Genomic DNA, 15,489 nt, shown 5'->3' on the forward strand with positions numbered 1-15,489 from the left:
ACCCTTTGACGACGACGACAGTACATCGACGCGCCCACGCCCGTCATACTACTCTCTTTCTCTCACCCTCTCTTCCTCTTTCTCGTTCTCTCTCTCTCTCTTTCCCCCCCTCTCTCTCTCTCCTTTTCCGGTTTGTCGCTTTGCGCGGATCACGTCTCGTAATTCATAAACCGCAGCGCGAGTTGTCGGTTCGACCGGAACTACTGGAAGCGCTAAAGCGCCGTCGCTGGACACCAGCTCCGGAGGCGATTTCACTCGGCGGTTTCCGAGCATGACAAAGAAAAGTGGAATTATAAAGAGAATATCATACAGAAAAAGCAGAGAAAGAAGAGGATTGATCGCGCCATACAGATTCGAAAACAATGATGGCTTTAATGCACAAAGGCGCGCAAGAAAAGCGCTTCTCGCGAAGTACAAATTTTACTGTCTATTTCCCTCGACTATACCGATTCTTTGTTGTTTTCAAATTGGAATGCTTTTTGTTACTCGAATTTTTTTCGCAAAACCTTTCGTTTTAGCGTAAAATATTTTTCTTTGTATTAAATTTATCACGCATATGTAATGTTCTTTAATTCAAGACATACGCGAGCGAAATAATGAATTTGACGCAACATGTATAGTAATTAATTCTCGTCACGCTAAGTCCATCATGTTCGAATTTTGAGCTCTGAATATTTGCCCGACACTGGAAGCGATTCCCGAGTTCACCAGCTGCGTCCGGCATTCAGCTAATAGTCGAGTTGCATTAGATTGCCGACATAACATGCTACGAACTCTACGAAACTCAATCATGGTAGAGCAAAATTTGTTAAATGAGTCTCCTGTTTTCGGAAGTTCTTCGCAATAAATGAATCGCTTATTTCAGAACGAGCGTGTATAGAGGTCAACTTTGCAACAGTAATCTACGCCGAGGCAAATGCTTTTCTTCTATAACAACAGAAACTTTAACAAGGTACTCATTATGGTCCTTGTAATATTATGTAAAATGTACAAACCTCGCAACATATAATGACAAAATGCTGTTGGAATAACATATCTCGTTTAGGAAAGTTATTTTCCCTTGCAATATTAGTTTTTACTTTTTCTAAAATTTACTTCAAAAATATTTTAAAATATTTAAAATGTTTAAAATAGTTTCAAATATTTAACATGTACTTTTAACTTAACAATGTGTTATACGTAATATTTACTTTTCCTTTATAGTATACCTATCCATTATAGCACTTAGAAAAATGTTTCTGTTAATTTTTATAAAGTTTTATCCTTGTACATCAGACATTAAATATACCAATAATATATAAATATGAATTAAATATTATACTAAATATAATGATAAATAGATGTAAAATAAATTAGGTGACGCAAGCATGTTATGAACATCTAAAAATCCTTCTTCCAGTTACGCGCTCCGCTTTCCAACGTCGTTAACGAGTGTAGCTGAGTCGTAAAAATCGCGCTTTTTTTTTAACGTAAGTGCGGACACAGGAGAATGGCGAAACCAAAAGCGTTGCGGTTTTTAGGTCGAAGGTCGGGAGATCGTCGTTTAAATCCGATAGGTCATGTCACTGCAACGCGGTCCTTTGCTCATCCGTGGCTGGTTAACAAGCTTAGTTTAAACACTCGTTAGAGGCGCCTGATCGTCGTAGCGAACAACCGGGGCGCATAGCTATGAGTGTAAGACACGCCGCACTCGGTGTGCGCGGTGCGAGGGCCGTTTATGATGGAAACTAGCTGCAAGTGTGTGCCTTGCGACACGGTGAATCTCATTAGATGCCACCACGGCGATGGCTAAGGCTGATAATATCATGCGGAAACACGCGTAACGTCGTTTAGGACTAGCACGCCCCACCGCGTCATTTTAACGCGTGCGTGCGCGTGGGTTTGCCAGCGGATTTGCATTTCGCAAAAATTTAAATAAATTATCGTGGTCGACAAATTCGCGACCGCTAATGCGATCTTTTACGGCTAGTTTTAAGGACTGCAAGTTTTTCTCGTTTACATCTCGGCCTGATGTAACTCGTCTAACCGTCATCCAACATACGGATTAAATTAAAACATATATTATACGATTAACTTGTCTACGAGAAAATTTTGATCGAAGGCTAATAAAGGAGATAAAAACACAAAGAAACCTTTTTCTATAAATTTATGCTTAATAAATATAAAATGATGGTAAAATAAACTATAATAAATAAAATATAAATTGATACTTACCAGCTTATCTTGCTGTGACTTTCCCATTTTCGACTTCTTCCTAAAGCGCTTTATCCGCAAGATTTTTCATTCCAAGAAATGTTTCCTGCTTCTTCACTATATAAAATATATAAAATTTATGGTCCATATGGTACGAACGGTGTTACCAAACTATGTGAAAAATGACAAAAGTCTCCTTACTTCTCTCGGCTCGCCCAGATATCTGTATTATAAATATATATGTATCCCGTTGTGAAAAATAGTTCGAGTGTCGCAAGAGAATGCAAAAGTTAGCATCTATGTCGATGGTAGAACGAGAAGTTTAATTTATTATCGGCGCGACAGAACTCTCGCATAGGCGTAACTTTTTTCACGGCGAAGCCCTCGAGTATTAATGTTAAATTGGCCGTAACCGTCCGGATTAAATTGAAGCGGCGTTTTTGCTTAGCTGGACTGCAAATGTACAGGTCAGAGCGCCTTTTTACATGGCCGTTCCATCCGATCCGCCATTGAAGTAGAAAACTAATCTCCTACGCAAATGTAGTGAACGAACGGAATCGCTGACGAAGTTGCAAGCTCGATGACTGCTATTCGGAAATTATCTTTCACGAACGCTTTTGCAAAAAAAAACCTCGATTAATGAAATTTATTTCAATTATTTTGTTTTTTTATTTCGCGCACGATCTACTACATATCTGCCGAGTTTCCGGAAATGAACGTTACTCTTTTCATCTGCGATCTCTTTCATTTATTGAAAGAGGCTTTTTACGTAAAAGAATTTGAAAACAAAGTTTCTAAGATAAAATCAAACAGAGTAATCGTAACAGTACTTGGTAAGAACCAAATTTCAAAGCAATTAATAAGTACAAACTATATTCTTTAACTTATAACTTTCTTTAAGTTAACTTTTAGATAAAGCTTTAACGAAATTTTAATCTTTGATCACGAGATATATTAAAAGCGAAAAAAAATTCTTTTGAGAGATCTTTATTTTGCATTATTAAATTTTGCATTATTAAAGAGAGATTTTAATTTAATTAATATGTGCCGGTAAATTTTATAATCTTTTGACTATAACACAGTAATATTTACAATTACGTCATTATTATCGCAAATATGTAAATATTATCAGAAACAAATTAATTTTATTTTTTACATTTACAATTATTTATCAAATAATTAATAAGCATTCTGTCGAGTGTTACCGACCTCTGCACACGCCCGTGATGAGCACAAAGCAAAGCTAAAATATCATTAATATACAATACCTTTTTGTTCCTGCCATTAATAACTCGCTGTAATGGTAGAATTATAATAGTTACATTAACAAAGCGTATCGCTACATATTTGCACCTGCCGTCTCATTACGCCAGCGGATTTAGCCGGTGCATCAGTATGCTTTTTTTCGGTTTCTTTCTGATTTGATTACTTTTTACGCGAAAGCAAAAAGTTTAATCCCACACGCACGTGAGTGTGATTGGGATGACTGTGCTGGTGCGACTGCAACTGCTGAAAAAGTTGCAATAGTTGGGCAAACGAAATGACGACGACGACCGACGTCTTTTGTGTTCCTGGTAAGCCAGAATTTCCCGAACAACATAAAGATAGGAAGCGCGGAAAAGAAATTCGAATGGTTAAACGGATCGATCGGCCGAGGGAGGGTTCGTCGGAATAAAATTGCCGCCATTAATCCCAGTGCCTTTAATTAGGGAAGAGCGTGACAAACGTCGGAAATTTTTATCTAAATCGAGCCCGTTCGTCCGCGGCACCCTCGTGGGGACAATTTTTTCGCCGTATTTCACTACCAGGCTTCCCACGAGGATCCTCACGCCCGCGCCGCGCCGCCACGAGGCGACCACTTAAAGGGCCATGCATTTATCGCGGGACCTGTCGCCTCGACCTAAATTACGGCACGTAGATGAACCGCTCTTTTATTGTTCTTCTGTTCGCGTTCGCTTTGAATCCGCGAGATTTTCGTGCCCGATGTTAAAGTGTGTTGAACGAGTCAGAGATTCGCAGTTCGAACATCGAAATATCATATCATGTAGACTTGTAGACTATGTAGGGTAAATAGAATATTTATCACAGTGCAGAAATATACAATACGTGAGACATTTCTATTGCTATTTCTATTTTCCGATTCCATTGATATTTCTATTGCGGATTTCTGACGTTATATTTTTTGACAGTACCAGAGAACCATGCCATTTTTAGAGATTTTTACGTATTTGCTTTTACCAGTGCACGTTTTTTCGGACATGCATTTTAAACAGAAAAGCTTGCAAGAATATCGAATACTTTTTGACATTTCCATATGTTATATTTATACATCGTTGCTTCGAACAGCCATCGCGCGAAACGAAGAAAAAATTATTTTTTAAATAGAATTATAATTAGAATCAGATATTGGACTAGTTTCTATATACCTAACAATTATAAGAATTAGTATTGTAACTCAAAAGAAATTTATCGAATCGATTTATCGAACGAGGTTATAAAATCTGATTTATTTTCCAATTTTTTCTTCTTTTTTATTTATTGTTATCAAAAATAAAACACGAAAATTTTAATAAAGTAATGAAAGCGAAGAAGATATTTGCTATAAATAGTGAACAGTGTCGGTACTAATAGAGGCACGTAAAGTTTAAAAGCTCAGATAGCGTGACATAACTTTGTCATACATCAATCCGCGTATCTTGCATCACGGTTATTGATCTGACAAATACGTGGAGTGTAATGCACCGGTGTATGCATTGCGTGCAAATGAAACTCGCACAATGTCCTGGGATTTCCGACATAATGTATGCAGAGATTGTCGGGGAAAGATTGTATCGGATACTCGCAACCGAAGGCATCGACATTTTGTGGGAATCCGTAAATTCTTGACATGCTATTATGGAAATATTAATATCTCAGAATCATTAACGTGCATGGTTGATGAAATATGTTCAGATTCGTAACTAACCGGATGTTATTATTGAAATTAGTTATTTGTGAGATAGCTTTCAAGCGCACGAATTTTTACTTTATTACAAAATATAATATTATCCGTGATGTCTAAAACATACGTATCTAGTGTGTTAGCGCGTGATAATGCTTATGGTTGCAGGCAGTATTCAGAACTCATTACACTTGTGATTAGTCAGATTGATGTTTGCGTAACTCGGCAAAAAAAAAAACGCGATACTGCAACGTAATTTCGAAAATTCAAGCGAAATTGTACTCGTAATTCCCGCTGACTTTGACGTTAGTGGAAATTGTCGGTCGGAAATTCTGAGCGATATTGGGAGAAATCTCAAAACGTTCGCCCGAAATGTAACTGCGTTTCTTGCAATAATGACTCTCGAATAATTTACCTGCATTAATAATGTACCCATTAATATCGTTACTTTTATTACATTATCGCGCTCTGATTCGAGCCGATGTGCGATATACACCATTCCGGAACGATATGCCGTCCGTTTTGAAAAATTCATGGATCCAGCTAATTGCGCGCTGGGCGAGGGTATTCCTTCTATTTCGCCGCGTACATTTCAAGCATTTCGCATAATAATTTATCGTGATGCGGTCCCCAACGAGCGCGGCACTCGATGCAATTAGCGGGACTGCTAATTACGACTGTTTCTTTGTTGTTTCGCTTCGTTTTTCGGCAAAACTCATTTTCTGACCACATTGCGTCAGCTAGATAATAGTACAAAAATATGGATAAAACGTGAGGGTGTCATTTTATCTATTTAACGGCTCTTGTAGCTTTTCCTACATTCTCTCTCATTCTTTCATTATTTAATAAAATGTCTAATGCCTATTGTTGATTATGTATTGCGCTAAAATTACATATATCCTTGAATATCAAAAAGAAATTCTTACTAAAATAATACAGGAATATTTATTTATTAATATGAATATGAAAGTTATCTCGCCATCAGTTTCTTAATAAAATTCTATTCCTCTTTAAGCACGCAAGCTATAATTTGGAAACCACTGAGCCACAATGATGCGGTATACTGTGGTACGTGCCTATAAAGCGCTTGTAGGATAACCGAGCTCTACTATCACGCCCTATTTTATCATCTCCCCGCCGCCGCGCCGTTATTCCTTCCGACTTATATATCAAGATGATGTCGAGAGAGCAGCGATTTCTCGCGGCTCTTAGACGATTTTAATTAGTTTCGAGGCTCATTAATTCTGTATCGTCGCGCACGAATGATTTCGCGTAAGAGGCCTGTTTTGCGCAAATAATTAATATAAGCATTATGCTATAATAATGTTCTCTAGTTCGCGATGATTACACTGAATAAATGAGCAATGCGAAAATGTTATGAAAATATCTATTATATTAACACAACCGGTCTTAATTAGTGCTTACATCTCGCAAAGTCAATTTGCCAATACAGCTGTTTTTTTTAAATTATATTTTTATATCTTTTCCTTACGTTTGTTATATGTTATATAAGATCCATATTTAATGTTTACGAAATGAAGTTTTACTTTAGTAAAATTCTCTAATATTCGTTATGAAATTGTTTTGAACTTTTTGAAACTCTGCAAATGCTTTTTGCTGCGTACTTTTCGAATTATCTAAGTACTGATGTTCACACAGACTTCGATTACTCGAATGAGTCTAAACGTACGGATTACACGCATGCATATATACGCGAATCCGCCGCTGCGTCAAGGATGGGCTGGACGCATCGAACGGGCTCTCAATCCAACGGATGCATTTAGTGCATCGTGATGACGTGAAAAGGCGAAACCGATTTCATTCAGCCAATACCCTTTAGCTCGTAAATTCCAAATTCCCAGTGTGAATAAATCACGGGCCCCGACTACCATATGACGAGTTTGACTCGCGTCAATCGTTTTTTTTTTTTTTTCGGAATTGGCATGGAAGAGCAAAGTGTTAAGAATGAAATGTAAATTAAAAATTTAAATATATTTATCAAACAATAAATATTAAGATTGCAAATGACCAATATTGAAAATTACGTGACTGCATATAAAATATAAATAAATTTTTATTAATAAATCTTTTATTTCGGACATTGATTGATGAATTTAAATTCGAAATGTCTTGCCATGCTGATCGATATTCTTTGCAAGTTTGACACGACAAAGTAAAGTAGGGACTGTGCTCGGCTTAGGACTGCTAATTATGGGATTAAGATGAATTATGCAAACACGTCATGGCTGTCACTCTATTTATTTTTATCAAGATTGATCGGTATAACTGCTATAATTTAATTTAATTTCTAATGTCTCCTCACGCCAATCATTATTTATGAGACTAAAGTGTCTGCACATGCTAAGGATAGAACGTTAAGCCCGGGACAAAGTAAGCAAAGCGACACCACACACACACACACACACATACATACATATTCACTCACACGGGGCGTCGTACGGAGTAAGGCTACTAAAGCTATTAGGACTTAAAAGTTACGCGAGATCCCGAGAGTAGATAAAATGAACAGAACAAGAATATAGGAAGAGCTCTTTTCGAACGGTCTATTATAGCTATATGTGCAATATTTTACGCCGTCGCGGCCTGCTCGATCGACCGCGTGAAAAATCGCTTTTCCCGAGTAAGCCCTCGCTTACCGCGTCGCGATATATTTCCCAGGACGACGACGCCATTTCCGAGCACTCACGGGTAACCGGTCGGCGGCGCGGTGCTTGGGACTCGGGATACGGAAAGATATTGGAGTGCTGTAAAGCGCGATGTTAATTGCCGCGAACGTCGGAAAACGCTGGAAGCCGGAGTTTCTTCGAGGGTCGCGGCATGGCCGGCGCCGGCATCGCTTTATCAGAGAAACAGAAGAGTAAATGGGAGAGTAAACAAGTATTCGAGGAATTGCTCTCAACGGATGGGAAAGGAATCCCGCTCTATTTTCCCGGTTGGTTTTCCGCGTCCTGAGAATCGTCATAATGCCGCATTATTATTCCATTAAGAGACAACGGCGACGTTTTCGCTCGTAACTCGACGAAGGGATGATTGAAGAGCTGAAAAGAAAAGTTAAATCCAAACTTCTGCCCTTTCATACTAACAATGAGATCTTAGAGTTTATGCGACTAGAAAGACATCTGATGTTTTTAGCTCAGAAATAGAGAAAGATTTGTATACATTTCATCTTTACGGCGAGATATAGATAGTAGAAAAATAATAGTCTGTAACAAAAAATTAGATTAGTCTAGAATATTTGAAGCTATACAAAGTGTAGAGTTGCAATAAATCAGGATGCGGAATTCTCTTCGATTACTACACTTTTCATTTTAACGAGCAAATTATATTTTAAAAAATTGATTTCTCCTTAACTGGGTTTTCTCCTCAAATTGACGGCGGGTGGAATCTCGGATAAATGATTGAGAATTCTGTGCCTGTCTACCCCTTTCTCTTCAGTCCTTCCTCTTACCGCGCGATGGATCAATTAATTATACGACTGACAATGACGGAGCCCGGAGAGGAGAGTTCTTTTTGAAAATATACTCCCTCAACAATTCGCCGCGCTCGGTGATTTATGATTTCCGGATTTCTCACGCGGGCTGAATCCGCGTCCGGAGACGGATTCAACATCCGGAAAAGCGACTCGTCGGCGGCGGGCGGACGGCCGTGGAAATGGGATAATTTTTCGGGTACGAATTCGGGTCCGGTAATAAGGACATCAATCAGTCACGCCTAATAAAGCAGCGAGATCGATGATAAATGGCGCAATAGAAGTGGTTTGCGCTTACGCGCGGGATCGAGTCGAAAACGAAGCGATAGCGGTTCTCGAACTATCTCGAAGCTTACGTTCGCCGGGAGTATTGTACAAACAGTTCGGCACGTAATTCGAAAAATTAAAGGAGTGAAAAAAAGACAGAGAAAGAAAAGGAGAAGGAGAGGAGAGAGAGCGGACGGTTAGAAAAAGGAAAGGATTTACGTTACTGTGGATGAAAGGGCAGCCATGTATATATAGATTTACCGAGCCGGTGCTGAATAATGCAGTCTCTGACGTGATCTTTGCCATTTTCTCAGATACAATTTCTCGTGGAAAGCTCGGGCCCCACGAGACAAAGAAGGAGAAGGAGAGAGAGAAAGGAAGAAAGAAAAAGATGACCGACTCACCTCAATTACATCGATTCCTTTCTGTTTGCTCTTTATAACCAATCTCTTGAGTATACGCTCTTTTTCCTTTCGTGGTCACTGTGAGAGAGCGGGACCGTAAAAGGAATATAGAAGGAGCGTATAGGATGGAAAGAGGTAGGCGAACGAGAGCGAAGATCGTCTCGCCGTTTTTCACAAATCAACGATTGGAAATAAGATTCGACAGCGACGCGACTTTTTTATAAATCTTTATGTCGCGGCACAGAGAGAAGGAATTGTAACTAATATTTGCATGAAGAGCGCAGACTCCGCTTCTTATACCTTTTAACGTGATTAAACGTCGCAATGCGTCTGCACAAATGTGCAAAGTATAAAATATATTTTCGTTCACTGATTCTATAAGTCTATTAGAAATTCGAAGATGTACTATTATTTAATTTATCGATTGACATTTAACACAACGTCTAAATTTTAGGTACTTATCCTTATTCAAATTAGCTTTCTTAATTTTGTTTTAAAATTTTTGCATTTACCTAGTACTTCCGTCATACCATTTGTTTTACTTAGTTTTATCGTCATTTGCATATGACACGTTGTCACTTTGCTAATAGATTCTTATAATTCTCCGCTAGACTTTTTAATAAATCTTTCCTTAGAAAATAAATCATCTGCCTCGCGCAAAGATTTATGCGACACGAGAAAGACATATCCGAGCGAAAACTTAAGCCGCCTTAGCGAAATATTCATCTATTCGCCGGAAATGAATTTCGTACACGAAGCTCTTACAATACCGCGACTATCGAAGCGGCGGCGGCGGCGACGAGCTCGCAGCAATGCCGGGATTTCCTTTGCGCGCAATTCGCGGCGTCGAAAGTTTCGGCCTTTTGTCGCACGGCAACGGGCTTCGATTCAGCATTTCGCATCCACTCTTTTGCGAGCACGCCTTTCTCAAAACTTTCGTCGTCTTGCACACCAGGCTTTTTCAAACGTGTCATTTTCCTTTACTGCAGAATGGAAACTCCTAAAAGCTGATTTTTGCAAGATCGTGCTGCGATCATATGCGTCTTTTGCCACGCGCTGCGCCGTGCCGTATCGATGAAAGTTATGCGAACGCGTCGTTCCCGCTCGAATAATACCGAATCATCGATTTTGACTTACACGTGTAGGTTCGCGATGCCGTCATGCTGTTATCGATCGTGTGAAAAATGATATACTAAGATCCGTGATCGGGCACAATCAGCATACGGTTCTTATACCGAAAGAGTTATGGAGGCTTTTCGATTTCTCCAATTTTGTTCGACAGTTATAAATGCTCTACAGGGAACAAATATTTTTTGATATCTGCAGCTGAATATTTCCTTGGAAATAATATAATTTATAATAACAAAAATATCGAATAGAAATTTATTTAATGGAAGTTATTAAAGTCACAGACCCGTATTTTGGACGCACTTTTATCGATAAATGCCGCGCACATTTATTTCTGAGATGCTATAGTTTACGTTATATAGCATCTCAGAAATAAACGCGCGCATTTATCAATAAAAATGCGTTCAGAATACGAGCCAAAGAAGCAATCGAATCCTTTGAACGACATTTACAGAGAAAGATAGGAAAGATTTAAATTTATTTTTATTAAAATAATCGCGTAAGATTAAAAAATATCTTAAGATATTTAATATGTTATGTAACCGATAAGTGTTTATTTTCGATATTTTGAATTATTTTTAAGCCTGATAAATTGCCCATAATTGGTTTTGAAATTTCAGTTTGATGTCTAAAGACTCAGGTAATTAAGATAGCTCTGCGACTTAGTCTCTCTTTTAGTCCATCTTCTCTCTTTATTCTTTTACCTCTTTAGGCACCTTATCTCTTTTCTCTCTGTTTCGTCGGTACGGGTATAAGAGGTATGGAAAAGATATTTCATGCGGTCCATTCCTTCCGTCCGTTATTCTCGTGCGCGCGGACCGGAAGGCAATTACCGGCTGAGAAATGTCTACAAAAGTGGAACGTGCGGGGTGGAAATTTCGGTAGGTCTCATGCCCTTTGTGCCCAGGCCGCATTTTAATTGCCCTGCCTCTGTACCTTTTCTCTTCCTTTTTCTCCATGCTACGAGAAAGTGTCACGGCCAGACCTTTGCGAGCTCGAGGATGCCATGAAATATGATTATTCGATTGGCGCTGCAAAGGATTCTTCTTAACACTACAATGAGCGAGAGGTAGAACCAGTAATTCTACTCTCAAAAGCATTTAACTTACTTTATTTCAATTGTATCGATATTTCTACACTTTACTTCCAAACAATCAACTTTATATCCAAAGAAATTGTATCAATGCTCTAGTAATCGTCACATCAGTTAGTTTTTGTAATAGTTTAAAATAAAACTCAAATTTCTTATTTTTACAATTTTGTAAAAACAAAACATATAATAAATCACGGATTTAATGGGAAATAGTAAAATATTTTTTATTGTACACTTTTGAAAAAAATATAATTGCGTCTGTACGTGTGTGGAGAGAAAGATTTAAAATAATATACACATATATACAAATTATACGTTGAAATAAGGAAAAAAGCATCTTAATTATCTGCGCTTTTCTTCCGTTTAATTAAGGAGCGCATGTTAAACATCCAAAGCTTGCTGTTAGAAATTTCATTTTGCGTCACAAACGCGCATAATTAATACAAACAAAAATCTCGAAATAGTCAGAGGAAGACAAACATACTTTCCTTTCGCGGAAAATAAACAAAGAGTGATATTTAGCCAGAGTCGCTCCTTTTGTGCGTTTCAACAAGCCAGCGTCTGGCAGGGAGATAATTACGTAATAAGAAATCCGTCAGAGAATCTCGCGGCAGGTGATCTCAAACAACAGTCTTCCGCGAATAGCCGGCCTTCGTGGTTTTCCGGTTTTGTTAATTACACCAGTCAACGGAAGTGTCACCGGCAGAGCTTGGCCGGCACTTCCGCTCGACAACGTGCATGTAGAGCGTCATTGTTCCACGAGAAATTTAATTTAAATCGCAGCTTAACACGGGGTCCGACGGTTAGCTCTAATGTGACGCTGTTAAAATGAAACGTAACTTTTTTCTCGTTATTAGATAGTTCGCACACATAATTAATTATGAATCATAAACACTGCACTGTGTTATAAGTAGGGATGAGGTCAGGTTCAACATGTACTTAAAAATTCGAGTCAAATCCAATAATCATGTTTTAATTTTGGATTCGAGTAATATTCATAAGAAATAATATTTTGCACATTATACTTGCGAAGTAATCGAATCTCGATTAGTTAGTTTCGAATTTTAGAATAAATGCTTGCAGGATCTATGTATTTCTACTAATCTTGGATTATTGATATATTTTTAGAAATATTTTTTATAGGGTTCTCTGTACAGTAAGATCTTATAGAGAGAGTAATTGTAAATATATTTTCTATATATAAAAGAAGACGAGATTCCAAAAAGAGAGAAAGAGATGATATTAGAAGAAGAAAACATTGCATTGCTTTTAACACACGAGTCACTCAAAGAAAAGAGTTGCGATAGAGAAGTCTTTCAGTTGATTTTATAGATTCTTTGTAAAAACAGTTACAAGATAGCAAACTTTATGTATGTATTTGAAAATGTCTGATTTAAATTTTGAGAAGGTTGCTTATTTGTAAATTATATTTTATACAGAAATTACGTTCTTTTCAGATTGAAAATTGTGACGTTAAAACCGGTGTTTTTAGATTTTTTATTTTTTGCTGGTACTTTTTATTTTTATTTTCGCTTTTATTATCATTTTATAAAATTCGATAATTTTATATGAATTTTTACATATTGGATTTCGCAACGTTTTTATTTATATTATTTCATATACTTTATTCTTGTTACATTTTTGTTATATGTTATTATTTATTAATTTAAAGAAATTAATTTAAAGAAATAACATTTCAAGAAAGTAGTAATTTTGTTGAGAACGTTGTATAACAATTCAAATTTTTATTTTTATGTATAAATTCAGCACATTAATTTTCAAATAGTTCTCGCAACTGTTTTCTCGCGACTCTGCTGGTAATTGTTTATGAAAGTTTATCCATGGCCACCAGTCCGAAGTATGTATACTTTTTTTCTTGATAAGCTCCTGTTGTGTTAGCGAAATAGATACACTTTTTTGTAGAAGAGCGCATAAATTTCACATTATTAGGTATATAATTTCGTTAAATTTTGATTGATGACTAGCTAGGTAGAGGTTCTTTTACATGTATTGCCGGTAAAAAAGGAGGTATACATATAATGAACGAAAAGTGTTGTGCTTGAAGGAAGGAATATTTTTTATAATTTTATACAATATGGAGTATGTATAAGAGCAGTTTCTACATTTTCATTTATTTAACATATCTCGCACTGAAATGAAAATTACTACCTTTCTAGTCAACATTTTTACTAAGCAGCTGTTTTAAACATTTTTAGTAAATTACATTTTCAACGATTTACTATTGTGTATAATTTGTATATGTGCAGCGTATTTTAATTCGCATATATATCTCAATTGCTTCTTCGCGATTTTGCCTGTAGCTATTCGCGAGAGTTTGTCGAAGAACTTAACTCCACCGCGAAGCTTGCAGTGTTTCGGCAGATTCTTCGCCACTAAGTCAGACTCCTCCTCCGTTATCTGTAATTGAAACGTTTGTATGATAATAATTGCTCGATAACTTGTATATTACAAGTATATCATAAATTTCCGCAGAACAGTTGAATAGGGTTAAAAAAGGAATACAAAAATTAAAATTAAAATTAATAAATAGGTAGATATATTAGGAAATTTCCCCTTAATGATCCTTAATGACATTGATGAAGATTTTATAAAATCTTTTCCCTTACTGATCTCGAAATATATTATTAAAATTATAACTTTAAATAATCGTTAACAAATTTAGATATTGCTCATTATTTATTCGAAATTTATGAACAACTACAGAGAATGTCGTGCTTTTTTTTATAAAACAGGAACATTGATGATGTGTCAGCAAGAGCTTAATAAGAGTATGAAATTTATATATTGGCACATTAATTTTGCATTTGATAAACAACGCAATTGTTGAATTATCGGGATCAAAATGAAGACCTAATGACATGCAAACGATAAATAATTTTAATGACATTGTAATTATTATTTAAAATTATAAAATATAATTAAATAAATTTAATGATTATTATTCGTGGTGTTACAAAACTTGCATCGCTGATTTCTTGTTTGAATATTATTATTCATATATAGATAAAAAAATTTATAAATACAAAACGTATACCTGATATTTTTCTTTACGTTAAGACGAATCTATGTTATAGATTTTATGTATTTACATTGTGACAAGTTACAATGGTATGATTTTTTAAAGAATTATCAAGTCGTAAGAATTATTTCTCTGTGAGTTATGCGAAGTAAGAAAGATTTGCAAACATTCTAGCGATCAAGAAATATCTTCTCTTACGTTGCTATTATTAATATTGTTCGCTATTGTTCGTTCACATCTTCATAAATCCTTTAATATAATTTTTGTTCTTCTTTGTGTTCTACTTTAATAACAACCAAAGCACATTTATAATATTATGTGCATTTTTAAATGAAACAGTCGAAGATTACATGGTTATTTATGTATAGTTTACTTAATGTACAGTTTATGTGCGGCAATTTATTTTCAAAATTGTGAAATAATTTAATCAATCATAACCTATAATACTCAATATACGCAAAATTAACATGGATATTTGTTTGTTATAGACTCACTAATTAATAATGATACAGTGAAAAATTACTATATTTTATACATTTCATTGCATAACATGCAAATACCATTAATCTACCTCATTTATAGTTTGTGTGTATAAATTTATTGCATGTGTGTGTGTTTTTGTAGTTTATATATTTCATTATATTGTCACCCATAAATTTACATTCGCACATATACCAATCTTTTTTATTAAAAAATCTTTATATTTCTGAATGTATACATCGAAGTTACGTTAAATCCGTATTATATAATAAATAAATAGATATGATATAAATTTGTATCAAGTATAATCAAATTTAATCTGATTATTGCTGGGAATAATCAGATCTTGTAGCAGGTGTGTGAAAAAACTAATCTGTTTCAAAGTTTTAACCGACCGACGTATTTTGATCGGCGCGGCGGTTTGCAAAATACATTTGCATCGAGCGATAAAAA

At 36.1% G+C, this 15,489-nt stretch overlaps 1 protein-coding gene and 1 long non-coding RNA gene across 3 annotated transcripts in view; one reads left to right on the top strand and one right to left on the bottom strand.

Annotated features, from left to right (window-relative positions):
* LOC139767830 (nephrin) overlaps nt 1-15,489 on the top strand; it is a 192,874-nt gene that overhangs the window by 17,496 nt on the left and 159,889 nt on the right. The gene's annotated exons all lie outside the window — the stretch shown is intronic.
* Nucleotides 11,735-15,489, bottom strand: part of LOC139767832 (uncharacterized) — a 172,503-nt gene continuing 168,748 nt past the window's right edge. The window contains exon 6 of the long non-coding RNA XR_011717229.1: nt 11,735-13,934. This is a non-coding gene — a long non-coding RNA (uncharacterized lncRNA). The remainder of the gene's footprint in view (nt 13,935-15,489) is intronic.

This window comes from Temnothorax nylanderi, unplaced genomic scaffold, assembly GCF_030848795.1.
Source record: "Temnothorax nylanderi isolate EJ_2023f unplaced genomic scaffold, tnyl_v1.0 TNYL_tig0012_pilon, whole genome shotgun sequence".
In the NCBI taxonomy this organism is placed as follows: domain Eukaryota; kingdom Metazoa; phylum Arthropoda; class Insecta; order Hymenoptera; family Formicidae; genus Temnothorax; species Temnothorax nylanderi.